At 32.5% G+C, this 15,113-nt stretch overlaps 1 long non-coding RNA gene across 1 annotated transcript; it reads left to right on the forward strand.

Annotated features, from left to right (window-relative positions):
• The first annotated feature begins 2,823 nt into the window (after positions 1-2,823).
• LOC136270209 (uncharacterized) lies at positions 2,824-4,877 on the forward strand. The gene is made up of 3 exons (XR_010707948.1): positions 2,824-2,922; positions 4,297-4,372; positions 4,471-4,877. It is a non-coding gene; the product is annotated as an uncharacterized lncRNA (long non-coding RNA).
• Positions 4,878-15,113: the final 10,236 nt, after the last annotated feature.

Below are 15,113 nucleotides of genomic sequence, written 5' to 3' on the forward strand. Positions count from 1 at the left end.
ATATCAATATCGATAATTGTGAATAACACTGTTGTTTTGAGTTTTTAAAACAACTTTGGACTTCAGTAATTGAACTTTGTAAAATATTTTTTTTTTAAATCTCAAACCCTGAGTAAACGTAATCCTTAAGATACTGTAACAACAATATGTTTTACGGTGTGACCGTTGGGGCGAGCGCAGCATGTTATCAAATAATGAACTATGATAAGTCAATAAAATAAAAGTAGCAACGTAACGTACATGAATTTGAATGCAAAATAAAATATAGACACACCTATCTTTTTCCAGTAAATTTTCGTTATTCATAATCTATAAGATTTCTTAAAATTTATTTTTAAATAGAATTTATCTCAGATTGTTCAATGTTGTTGAAAAATAATGTTAATTGCAGTTTATTTCCTCTTTTTTTGCTTACGTATAAAAAAATTTGACTCATTATAAAGCACCTCCCCCCCCCCCCCCCCGTTAAAAAAAAAAATATATTTTTTAAACGTTTAAAAAAAATGCTGATCAGTGGAAAATGGATTTGCCCCCCCTCCCCCCCCCCCCCGGGAGCATGTAATAAATGGAAGTGAAAATAAAGATACCATTGAGCAGCTAAAGAGCTATATGCATACTAAGCACTCCCCATTCCTCGCCCGGATTAGAATTTTCTTGATTTTGAGAATTTCTTTTTGCTTGTGAAGATTTTTTGAATGATGCTGCTACGCCCCTTTTAAAAGCCGTTCCTGGAAATTACCGTAAATATAGTGAATAAAATAATTGTGAGCATTCATCCAAATGAGAGCAATTTAAGTTACAACTGTTTTCTATCTTTGAAGGAATGTCCCCATTCGTTACTTCTACAAGATTTTGAGAAGATTTTGGTATCTATATTTCAACAGATTTACAATAACTACTTAGAGTGATTTCCCCTTATTGTGACGTCAAAGTTCACGTCGGTCAAGTGTCGTCTGTTTCTTTGAAAACATCCTGAAAAAAAAACTACGCGAAATATACTGTTTTGTTTACTCAAAAAGTATGATGTTCTTGAAATTACACAATTTATCTGTTTCTCAAAAGTTTTACTTTGATTCTCGCGAGAAGGTATTCAGTCTAGTGAGATCGACCGACATTGATGAATTGCATTGTGGGTCGAAATTTACTGACGCCGAAAAATTCTGTCGGATCAATGTGCAAGAAATCCATTGTGACGTCACTCGAAAGGACGATAACTCCGAAAGTCTTATGTAATGGAATTACGTTGTGTCAGCAGTATATCTACAATGCATGTACATAGTATTCTATCTTATTCTCGTGAGAGTGTGAAATGGGAAACCATATTTACAGGGAACTACTGGGACGATTAAAACAAGGCATTACTGGTCCGATTTACTGACACCAAAAAAGTCCGTTGAATGAATGTGCAACTAGTCCGAATTTTCTATTCACACACGCCTTGCCGGTAGAGCTCGCTTCAGGCCAGCGCTGCGCGCCCGCGAGCTGCGCTCGCTATAATATTTTTTTCTATATGAAAATGATAACACATTAAATTGTAGAACACTAAAACAAATACGCGACTTATGCCAAGTTGATATCTTTTTCAAAAAAGAAAAAATAAACACATATGAACTCATATTCGACCGATTTATGTGTTTATTTGATTTTAATTATAAGTCGTCTGTTTGTTTTAAAAGGCAATGGTCGTTTATAACAGTTCATTTTATAGAACATCTGTCAAGTTTTTGTAGATATTTATATAACAAGTGCTTTCTATACAAATTGAAGATCAATTGTTTTCGTTTTAAAATAATTTTATACAAGTTTTTATACTTTTCAGATTCTCTCCAATTTTATCAAAGATGTTTGAATAAAAACCACGCCTGTATGTTATTTATTACTGATTGTTTTATATCATCTATCTATCTATCTATCTATCTATCTATCTATCTATCTATCTATCTATCTATCTATCTATCTATCCATGTATCTATCTACATGAATTTATTTATTTACTTATCTTTAATATGTATCAATCACCATTCTCGTCCCTTTAGCTTAAATGTAAAGCTGAATTCAGATTAAAAACTATATAGCAACATAATGAAGAAAGTACTTTTAAAAAAGGAAACACATATGCTAATGACAATAATCAACAAAAAAGTACGAGGTTATCCCAGATAAACAGTTATATTTCTCAACAAAACACACTCAAAGTTACCTTAATATTTGTTCTTAACATATGTCATTTTTGACGACTGCTAAACAAACAACATAATGCCGAATGAGCATATTAAACATCCTTATCATGGATTATTGGTTACTTTTAGATATCGGTGTGTAAACGAATCGCGTATGCTCTCTTTTAAATTGACAGACTAGGAGTTCTAGAATAATTATTAACATTATAATCATTTAGCAATGTTAAATTACCTTAAGATTTGTTTAAAAAAATATGTTATTTTAAATGATTTCCATTTGTTTTTGAGACGACTATTTAAAAATGTTAACAAGAAATATGATACCAGATAAACACATTAGACTTCCTTATTATGGACGAGTAATTCACTTTAATTAGATCCGTGTAATTGAATTGCTCTTGCTCTCTTTTAAATTGACAGAGTAGGTGTTATAGAATGATTTTTAAAACTGTCACCAATTTAAATTGTTTATAGTGTAAGATGGGAAAATTATTCATGTGCATGGTTATTCTACTGCATGATTCATATTACGTTACCATTTATCTTATCTGATATTCATATAAAAAAGAGCATTGCTCAAGACTTCTTTGCAATTGAAGCGTCCGAATTTCGCTGTTTTCTACATACACTTCAGATAGCTGGTTGTTAATATCATATCAATTTTCATTCAGATTATGAAGAAAACGCCCACAGGAATCAGTATTGTTTTATAAACTCAACTTTGACCTGGAACGATGCCAAGGTATGTTGTGTTTTATGTATAAAAACAATAGCCAATTGTTTTACTTCATGTACAATGTACCGTATATCACATTCGGTTCAATCAAACAAATTTGTTTAAAAATTCTGAATTTCTTAAAGGGGCATGGCCATAAAAGATAAAAATAAGAACCTTTGGGTATAGGATCATTCAGACACGGAACTTGTCTTCACGAACTGGGATCCAATGGGACCTCAACCAAACGGTGGCAATGATGAAAATTGTGTTTTGTCAGAATTTGGTTTATGGCATGAATATTCTTGATTATTCTTGAAATGATACTTTCTACCTATTTTGTGATGGGGGGATAAGACGATGCGATGTATTTTATCTTTTTTTTCCATTCGAAATGAATTTAATTTTTTTTTTTTTTTTAGTTATTTTAACCACTTTTTAAGTTATGAAAATATGTGTCAATTAAGTTAGTAATACTGACTTTATAACAATTATCTTCCCTAAGGGAGTTAACTGCCTTTTATTCCAGTTGTTAATTTCCTTAATTATCAAAGAAAGTTTATGATCAAAATTGATTTTCGTAATAAAATGTAGACTTAGTTGAATTAATTCCTAATACATTGAAATCCTCGTTTGTCCATTGTATTTTATAACTAGAACCCAAATATTATTATTATAAATATTAGAACCCCGAAAACGCTAAGCCGCGGGAAATAGCTGCTGTCGAAGGGGACGATGATCTTGCTATCGTCCAATTAGTCAGTAAATTGGTATTTTATTATACCGAAGAAAACTTTATTTGTCGGCGATACAGAGTATTTTGATAATAAACAAACTAGAGGTATCGAACTTTGAATTTAATGCAGCAATCAACTTAACTCAGAGGTGTTCCGAGTTAGAAAAAAGAAAGAAAGAAGGAAATCGAATGCAGCCGGTGAATAGATTCGATGACTATTCACCATAGTAAGATAGCACGGAAACTATTTCACGGTTAGATGAAATAGCATCTTTATTCATTGTAATTTCGCATAAAAATTATACACGGTGGTATAATAAAATTTAATATCTTGCAAATGTTATGTGTAATAAAGAATCTTTGAAAGATTCAATATAAGGTTCATATATCATAGTTCATTTTATTTTTGTAATGCTAAAAGAATGCTTGAGCTTTCCGATGCTTAATCTTTAGCATTTTATGATTTTTAAGAATAGGAACGCAAAAAAAATAGTTAACCCCATACTGAAAAAGGTTTCACTTTCTAAAAATTAATGCTTATAATAATGCTAATTCCAGTAAATCTAGTAATTCTATGAAGAATAGCTTTTTTAAGAGTTGACTTTCATTTAAGTCAAAATGAATAAAGTGTTTAAATATCCATGCTACTTTTTAATTTTTTTTAGACAAAATGTCAATCATTTAATTCATATCTTCTTGAGATCAACTCGGAATCAGAACAGAACTGATTAAAAGATAAAGGTACATGATTATGTTTATTATCCCATATTATTGATGTTCCAAACAGAACCTCAGCATTGCATGTAGTAGACCTTATTTCATTAATTTTAATTTATTAGTTTCAGGAGGCAGTTGGTGGACAGGCGCCAGAAAAGATGAAAATAAAGACCTTTGGGTATGGGATCATTCCGACACTGAAGTGGTCTTTACGAACTGGGATTCGAAGAATTTCCAACCGGACGGAAGCAATGATGAAAATTGTGTTTTGTCAGTGTTTGGATTATGGCATGATTATCCTTGCAATTACACTTTCTACATAATTTGTGAGAGGGGAGAATAAGACGATGCGATGTAAGCAATGTCCAACTTTAATGAAAATTCTCCCGATGATGTTGCTATAACTCTAATAGCTACTAGTCGTACTTGAATGTTTATTGTTTATTAGACTCGTGTGTATATTTTATCAATTTTAAATTGTTACAGAAATTAATTTATCCATTATCTTACGTGTAATCACGAAACTTGTTTGCTGATATTTCTCAAATCGATATATGTTAATTGAACAATTATTCTATGTATTTAAATGACTTTTAATTGCTAATCTATTTATTTGATATCACAAACGACTTTTTTAAAATTGCAAATGAATTTACTTTAAATTAAAGCAAATGCACAAGAACAAAAAAAAAATAATAATAATTTAGAGGAAAGTGGTTTCTTTTTCATTATACTTTTCTATCTCCACATTTTCATTTGATTGTTATCTACCCTTCAATACATCAATAACACTGGTTTGTTGTTAATTTTTAACTGATCAGGTTATATATATTTTAAGATTTCAAAGCAATATATCAATAAAACGAAAATTAAGCAATTTGAAATAAAGACATATAAAAAGGTGATTCTCGTTTTTTGAAAGTTTGATTTTTTTAAAATATTTCTTTAACGTTTGATTTAATATGTGCATCATTAAAGAATTCCTTAAATTTGTACAAACTAAAAAAATCAACAACAACGAGAACACAAAATCCAACAACAAAAATACTAAAAAATATGAGTAAATAAATAAAACGAAATACAAGAAAAACGCGTATCCAATTGTTATTGCAAATTGTGATTCCACTTCTTTTTCAAATCAGATGCTTAAGAATAATTTTTACAATGACTCAAAGGGTAGATCATATTTCACTCCAAGACTCCTACTTAAATTCGTTTGCATTATATCATTTTTTAGGTTTAACCAGTATATGGTCTTAAAAATGAAAAAAAAAAAAGTTATTTAGCAAGGCATATATTTTTTCTAAAATTCAGAATAGAAATAAAAAAAAACAAACAAACAAACATGCATTTCAAATATTTAACGATATGATGATATGATAATTGTCTTATAGAGTCCTACGTGTATTTTTGGTGTCTTCCCACTATTTTTGGGAGTAGGCAGTTTTTTGATGCTCAGTTTTACATACAGTGGGAGAGGAAGTCTTTCGTGTATTTTTTGTTTTTTTTTTTGTTTATGTGTCGTCTAATCTTTTTGTCTGTTGGTCTCCACTCTTGTATTTTGAGTTTTTTGTTTTTCATATATGTGTGTATAATAGGGGTTCATGATTGCATTCAGCACCACATGTATTATAACTATGTTACATGTACATGAATGACCCCCTGTTATGTACATGTATGTATCTTTTCGTCTTTACTTAATAAATGAGATCATTAATTCTAATACATTTGTTATGTTTTATGACTATTAGAGGAACAAAGCAAGCTCAGTCACCTTGGCAAGGTTTTTAAAAAGCAGAGGAACATAAACCTTATTTTAGTGAGTTAACTAATTTATCGACATATACATCACATTTTATGCAAACAAGGTGATATAGATCTGAACATTTATTATGTAGAAGTAAAAATGTATAAAAAGGTTCAATGAAAACGACAACCAGTAACAAAACCTCAATATTTTTTTAGCAGCTTGTAAGACTATTTTGTATTCGTCGAAAGTCGGACAAAAAGTTTCGTTTAACATGCTGGACCCGAATAATTTAAAAAATGACACCACTGTGCCGTGTGTGTCGATATATGTCAATTTTGAAGTAGGATCTAACTAACATGTTATTCAACTGCCACATTAACACATTTGTCATAAAATGTTATGGGTAATATTCTGGTGACACCAGTAAAAAGATGATTCTTCACACCTGACATCAATGACAATATCATATCAATTCAATTGCCAACATATATATTTTGTGAGGTATACGCCACGATAAATGATATTTCTGTATAATTGTGTGTGTATACATGACATACCAAAAAGAATTGAAAATTATATGTTTCTAAACACACCGATATAAAGAGTATCACTTGATAAATTTCTTCCAAACGTATTCAAATCGTTCAATCATTTAAAAATGGACTTGGCAATTGGGAATGAATACGATATTAAAATAATTTTAAAAATGAATATATTTTATAAAATTTAACATTTCAACAAAAAATGGAAAATGTTTTAGCTCCTAAAATTTTATGAAACTGTTAAATTTTCTGAATGTAAGAAATGTCGATACAATGTTAAATGCGTTATAGAACGATTCACATTGGGGGATGTACATGTAATTTCTCTATCCTGATATCAGAGTAAAAGAAATCAAAGAAATTTTTCGTATTTCGACTCTCTTATTTTGAATTTCTAATCTAACATGAGCCTTCTAGGCTTTTAACTAAATATTGTGGATTTTCGAATCGTTCTGGTATTAAAACTAAAATATATTTCTTATTGATAGAGCGGATGATTCTAGGGATCGGTTTCTGTATTAAAATCGATTTTTACCGTAAAACAGTCAAAAACTTTTGTTTCATTTCAAAGATTAATTTTTTAGATCTCATTCGTATAAATTATTGAATGGAAGAACAATAACATATCATTTATTTAGATTGATCACTTCAGCCATTATGTACAATAACAGCCATTTCTAAACCGTAGAATAGTGTGTCACGTTTCTCGGTGTGTTGATGAAGACTCTTTGAAATAAATTTGGAACTAGTTTTTTTTATTTGAACGCTTAATAGTTAATTCATGTTACATCGCTGTTTCTGTCTCGCTTGATATGTTTCTTTATATTTCTCTAACGACATGGATATACTTAAATAAAATATGCATGTTTTACAGTCTACCCTGAGGTATTGTTATTTGGTTTCATGTCCCGCATCAACAAGAATTTAACAATACAACATTAATCATTCATATAAAGGTATTCAGACTTTCAGATAAAATAAAAGTTCGCAGATTAAAGTTTTTTTTTATGAAACACAAATATCATTACAAAGAACGAATAACAATTGTTTTTGTCCTGTGCCAACGGATTGAGATTGTCTTGTAAGAAATTTGAACAGGACAGTAATTAAGGATATTAAACACCATATGGTGCTTCATATTAGGTGTACATTATATTGATAACAATTAAAAGTACGTGTTAAAGAAGGGAGAAGTCGTGTTCAAACATCAATATTAGCAATAACGTTGTAACAATTGCAATTTTTTATAGTGAAATAGAATAACCTTTTAAATGTTTAAATCGAAATCAAAGAAATGAACCTTTCATGCTCATTAGCCTATAAAATAAAGATGGAAAAGTGCCATGTTGTCAATGTGGAACATAATGCGTTTGTAAGACAATTTAGAGAGCCAGAGAGAGAGAGAGAGGAGAGAGAGAGAGAGAGAGAGAGAGAGAGAGAACTAAGTTTAATAAGAAGAGCCAAAGAGAAAAGTCATTCCCTTATGATACAAGACAATACCCAGTGTGGAGGCCGCCTGTCATGAACGCAGCGGCCGGAAAAGGAGAGCAGACCCCCCCCCCCCCTCCCCCGCGCTGTCTGTAAAGAACTGAGGACTAATGTCTGAGGTCCATATGCCTGAACTGATAACTGTTACCCCATTGAATTTTCAAGGAATTGTTGCCATATGACCAAGTCATCCAGCATGCCACTACTGACCCTAATGAAATGATGAGGCTTCTTGATGCCAATGATTGCATCGATTAAACGCCTACAAAATGCTCTGCCGGGCGCCACCGCTTTGCATGCAAAGTAAAGTATGCCAATAAATGATTGCAGTGACTTAAGCTTGACTTTTTCTGCATTCTGCACCAATCAAATTGTTTGCCTTTACGTGTGTAGTTTGTCTGGAGGGAGCCGCATGACTTAATGAATTATGTCAGAATATATGCCCAGAAAGGTTATAGTGGTGTTTAGTACTGTGGTTTTTGTCTATTAAGATTGTTAGCCCGATGTGGTTGTTAATTTGTTTGAAAAGGTAGCGTGTGAATTGACAGAGGTTAGAATTTGGTGAACCAGCGAAAAGAAAACCATCTAAATAGTGCTCGGATTGCGGGACTGAGAATGGTTAATCCAGCGGAGTGAAGAAGCGAACTTTTCTTAAATTGCTCAAGACCCTAGGGCTGCGATGATAGATGTTACTTCGTCTATTGATAACAAAGTTGAGAAAATAATTTGACGACGGGTTAGTGTTGATTTGTTTGTGATATATAAATGCATTAATGTTTAAAATGCATAAATAATAGGTCTGTTACGAAGATCCAGGGAAACTGGACTCGAAAAAATGGTCGAAGCGTTCAAGACCGGCTTTGGTTCCGACATTTACGCATGGTTCTTACGGGTCCCTTCCCTTGGGATATTCCTACAATTTTACAGTTAAGAGTGTTAAAACTACATCTAAGTCCAAGGGCAACGTTGATACCCCACAGACCAAACCCATGGTCGGCGGTGCACTTGTACCCTAGACAATTGTCTTTAATTCCCAACCTTCTTAAGGTCTGCCGCCCAATCCCTCCACACCCGCAGGGCCTGCACCCCAGCCCTCGGGATGGCAACATGCCAGTCCGAGGGGGACCTCTTCAGGGACTACTATTGTGCACCAGGACCGAGGAATGATCATTTTGTCTCACGCTCTGTCCAGTCGTCTGATTTACAATCACAGGGCTCTGCGATCCAGACCCACACCGCCGAGGTTCTCAGTGCTGCAGCATCAAGCGGGGGACCCCTTTTGCAGCGCATGTATTCTAGCCACGTGTAAACCTAAGTTGTGTAAACCTATGTTATGTCCGGACCACATACTATCCCTGGCCCCCGAGCTATCAACCTGTGGTTAGCCCAGTTGGAACCCCGCTAGGTCTGTTTGTACCCCAATCCAGTAACTTTGGTTACCATGTACCTGTGTCGCTGCCCCAACCTTACTATTTAAGTAAGGATTGGGGAGGATAAGTAACTCAAGTTTAATCACAAATGTACGAGCCCATGGAAACCCATGTACACGCGACCCCCAACTCCTGTCAGCATGCAGAGTCCACCTCAGAAGACCTCATGCAGTCATTGTAGGGACCCACCCGCATCTCGTAACAAACCAAACTACAAGAACCTTCGGCACATGTATGATGACATTGTCTCTCCAAAGGGCCTTATAATAGAAACATAAACTAGCTTACTTGGATATTTTAGGTCATACGAGTCACCTAAACCATACCGGGACCTCGATAGCAGGACCAAATGAGTAAAACATGCCTTTAAAAAAAAAAAAAGGCTTCTCTATATTGCCCATAGGTCAGGGGTTCAGGCTCTAGTATGGGACCAAAAGTGCCATTCAGTGAAAATGTATTAAATCTTTAAGGAGGTTGGCACCGGAAAAAAAATAGGAATGTAATTCATTCGAAAACCACTTCGATATAAAGATAGGGAACTTAAATGTTCATTTATTTTATTTGTGACCCATGTCACATGCCATTTTTGGAAATAGAGGGCCCCGAACAGAAATGATAATTGTCCTGAAATTTTTGCTAAAACTTGACATAGAAATTGATAATTTGAAGAATCAAACAAATATTTACAGTTTGAACTATTATTTATTTATGATTTTAATACAGTATGAAGTTGAACACATATAGTGATTAAAAAATCTAAGTCAAAGTTTAAACATTCTTGCTTTACTGTGGCTTCAAAGACCAGTTCATTATGAACACAACTTTGGAGTAATCAAATTGTAACGCAAATAAAAAAAAATATTGACGTCATCTTTTTAAAACTGTGCATGAAAGAACTTTTTTTTCATTGGTAAAGTTGTTGACATCTTGTATGTAATGTGTTTTGCAGCTCACAATTGTTCTTCTTTTTTAAGAGAAATTCCGTATGTTTACAACATACGTGTAAAACATGACATCCAAAGATTCTCTAATGATTTGCGATGGTATTTGTCAAGGCTCAGGGATAGAAAACACACAACTCGTAAGATAAAGATCGCATATCATCACAAATCATGCAACATCGTCAATGTATTGTGAACGTTAAAAACAAACAATAAACAAACTAATTAAGTGGGTGTCATCAAGTTTACAATGCAATGAATGCTATGTCTTGGCTTTCAATGTTTGATTGGTGTCTCACTGCAGTTCCTTACGAAAGACAGCTGTTACGTTTTTGGGTTTTTTTTGTATTATTTGTATTATGGTATAGAAAGTTCATACTTGAAGTAAATAGAAAAGATAGACTGGGTAATTAAATGTGTTGTAATTATTGTTCTGTAAGCTCACAGATTTGTTACATTATATATCGTAATGACAATGTATAGTTAAAAATGAAAATAGATACAAAAAGAAAAAAGTACAAGTTAAACAGCTGATTTAATTGGACCCAGCTGTTTATTTGTGTCCAAGTAGCGCAGTGGACAATGCACTCGCTTTTCACCGCTGCGACCCGAGATCGATCCCCGTGATCGACAGTGGTAGTGTGTGATATGGTTTGGCGGTCGCCTGCTTGGACACGTGGGTTGGCTTCTCTCCGGGTACTCAGGCTTCTTCTCACACCAATGACTTCTTTGCGCTAACATCCGTGCTAACGAGAGATATTAATAAAAGTTGTGGAACGTGTTTATCAATCGTTGTAAAATAAATAAAGAGTTTTTTTTTCAGTTGTTTATTTGTATCTCATTTCACACAATCACGCCTCACTATCCCTGATTAAACATAATATAAAAGGCTTGTAAAGTCCGTCAAGCTATATGAGAAGTGCATCATTGAAATATTGATTTAACATTGTATCTCTATAAAATCAAACAGTTCACTGAAACTGATTCATAGTGCAAACTCGTTTAGATAATCGTAAAAGTAATCTGTGAACAAAGAAAACTTTAGAGATTCACTCTCAGATGATTGGTAAAAATAAAATAAGAAAATATATCTAAATAGTTTATATTTTATTTAATTTAGAAAAAAATAAAATGCTTTTAAGAGGATGGAATTTAATTAGTTCATTGATAAGCATATGTGAATGAACATTTAACAAAACAAACTTGCTAACTTCGTAAAAATAAAATGAAAATGTATTATAAATAAAGAAATTATATCCATGAGGAAATTAACGAATCATTTAAGCGTGCATTAAATGAACGATTATCCTACTCTTCAAACAATTTTCAAACCAATCACAGAAACATCTGGGCAATGCTTCATAACATGAAATAGGACCTATGTTTACATTTCACTTTTCTATGTCTATGCCATTAATACCAGACCAAATACTATTTTAAAATACCAGCATAATAGTTGCAAAATACTATTTTAAAATACCAGCATAGTAGATGTTGTTATTCCCATTAGTAGCAGGGGACATATCCTGGTTTAATCTCGTATGAACAACATCAAAATATTTATACATCTCTCTCTCTCTCTCTCTCTCTCTCTCTCTGACACAGAATATTAAGAAAGACAACTGCAAAATTAGAGTCTATTTTGTTAATCTCCATGTATAGCTGTAAGGTGGAGGTTTAATCATAACAGGATTGTGAGTATTCGTAGCCATGTCATTATCAAAAGCAGGTGCTGTTGATGTTCTTTGTGTTCGTTCATCCTACCTCTACCGGTATCAGGATATGCAAAAGTAGAGAACTGTTTTAACAGTTTTAAACATACTTATATTTAATATATTATAAACAATGTTATCAACAGTAGCATTTATCAGAAATAAAACCATCCATTTCAGTCAATTGAAATGTGACTTATTCAGTCTCCTTCCAAGACCTTTCATTCAATATCTAGTTCATCCTGTGCATATGAAAGTGTGTAGGTTTAACGCTTTGTCTGTATATGTATAACGGTTTCAACAAAAAAGGTTAGTACTGTTGATCAACTTAACCACGTACCTATTTACCACTTAACAGTATTAAGTTGTCACTCACCGCTGATTTACGTCTACATGAAGATATTAGAAAGTCCCGCCGGCAGTGTCACATGCAAAGTGTTTTTGTGTTGACAACGGATTAAAATACAGACTTAAGATAATCTGATTTTTTATCGTTTTTCTTTTGAAAAAAAAATCGCTTTGATCAGTGTTACATACGTTGCAGATACAAATTTAGTCTTATAGCCGTTGAAAAAATGAAACAAAAACCTTGTATTATAAGCTGATTATAAGAGGCTCGTCATTCTACATCGACAAACGCACATTAAAAAAAATAAAAACATGTCAACAATCATTATCATATCTCAAAGTACTCTAGAATAATGTTACACCAACTTATCAGCAATTTTTATTTTAACTTTTCTCTACACTTTTTTTTATCATTCTTAACTAAAGGTTACGGTTAGTTCATTTCATCTTTTGCCTACTTTGGAGTTCAATTGACATGTGATGATTCATTCAAAATAGCAAATTGTTTGTTCATGAACTTGTTAAAAGCTAATATTGCACGATGTTTGGCCTATGGCAACTTTGATGACTCTGCATTAAATAAAAGATGCGTTAAAAATTGTGCCCACAAAGTGATTAAGAATTATTGATTTTATGCACAGCACTTTTGTTTTATGTAAACATGAGACATAATGTATAGGACAGTTCTTGCTTTAAAGCACAATAAGGTAAATTGTTTTACTTTGAACTTTTATACTCAAATTGTACGTTACTGAATTCTACATGATAAATTTTTAACGCATTTGAAGTTGGAAGCAACTTTGAGGAAGTAAGAAACCCTCAATTGATAATAACAAAAAAAATATGGAGAATCTGCTAAAAAAAAAAAACAGACTTATTTTATGGAAAAATCATAATATTTTCTTAACGACTAGATTTTGACCCGTGCGTGCACGGGTTGAAATTGCATATAATATCGGACATTTACGAAATAGATACATCGACACACCGTATTCTTGACATTTACATAACGAAGATTTAAGACTACAATAATGCTAATAATTTCACTACACTCTGCTTAGTTAGAATAATCTAACTATGTCTCGGAACAGGCCTTTTACCACAGTATGCCTCCCATATTCCCGTAATGTAGCAAAAAAATGCAGAATCGCTCCAATACGATGTTTTAGAAAATCAATGAGGCTGCATTGAAAATAACAGTCACATTTCCATTTAAAAATTTTAGTAAAGAATTCAAAACTTTTTCACCAACGTTTTTTACTCGCTTCGAATTTTCACACTATGTTGACGTTCGGAACTCTCGGGATATTTCATATTAAATGCACTGAGTTAGAGTTGTCTCCCGTATTCCTTTGATGAACAGAAAATATAACAAATTTTCAATGAAAATTTACACGTATTTGTAATATCGTTTCTGAGTTTATCCATGCAAATGTGATATTGTGGAAACATAAACTAAAAAGCCTCCAATGATTTAGCGTGTATATAATGCACATGCGCAAGATTGTAAAATCCCAAATATCCAGATGATTTCCGGATTTTTAAAAGGAATTTTCGTTGATTATTAGCGAAGCTTGATTGAGAAAAAAATAAAGACAAAATGGTAATTTTCAAGTACCAATGACGTTTAAAATATATAAAACAAAAGACAGTACTCTTCGGATTTCTCGGTATTAAGGCCCAAAAATTCGAGTCTATTATTTTAATATAGTAGTATATATATAAAGAGAATGACGTGTAAGTTATTTGATAGTATCTATTTTTCTACAATGAATCACTTGTTTGTTAATGTTATCGCTTCTATTTAAAATTTATTTTAAAACTCGGTTATGGCAAAGTTCTAGGGACCAATGGATCTACTTTGTAATAGCCGTAATTCGTTATATCCGTATAACGAATTCCTAATAATAACTTATATAGCTTTATATATCTTTTCTTTCACCGAATTACAATTTTTGCTTATTGGGGCTTAAAATGGAAATACATTCGTTTGATTCCTTTAATAATCAAATTGTAACTTGATGAATTTTTGTGAAAATAAATTCATTTGAACTTTTATGTTTAACGGTAGTGCAAACATTTTAAACTGTAAAGAAATTCGTTATAAAAGAGCTAAACTTCGTCTTTTTTCACATCTACGGGACTCAGAATCAGTTTGCTATATCCGTAAATTCGTTACATGTTATATCCGAGTTCGTCATAGCCGTAAAATTTTACAAAGGTTTGTTAAGAATCTTACCGGGGACTCAACAAACTCTACTATTATCGAGATTTCGCTATATCCGTGGCCGTACTAAACGAGTTTTACTGTACTTATTTTCCCTTTGAAAGAGAGAGTGTTAATAACTATACAGTTTTAACCGGAAAAACTATTAATGCAAGTAGATAATGCTTACTTTTTTAATTTCTAAAAATTTTTGTTTTTGCTTTTTTTAATGGGCATAATATTCTGTCAGTAACAGCCAATAAAATAAAATCAGAATCGAAGCAACTTAAGGTATGCCGACACTAAATATATGAATGTCATCATTAATATCACTTCAGGTATGCGTAC

Source organism: Magallana gigas, chromosome 1, assembly GCF_963853765.1.
Source record: "Magallana gigas chromosome 1, xbMagGiga1.1, whole genome shotgun sequence".
NCBI classification, from domain to species: Eukaryota; Metazoa; Mollusca; class Bivalvia; order Ostreida; family Ostreidae; genus Magallana; species Magallana gigas.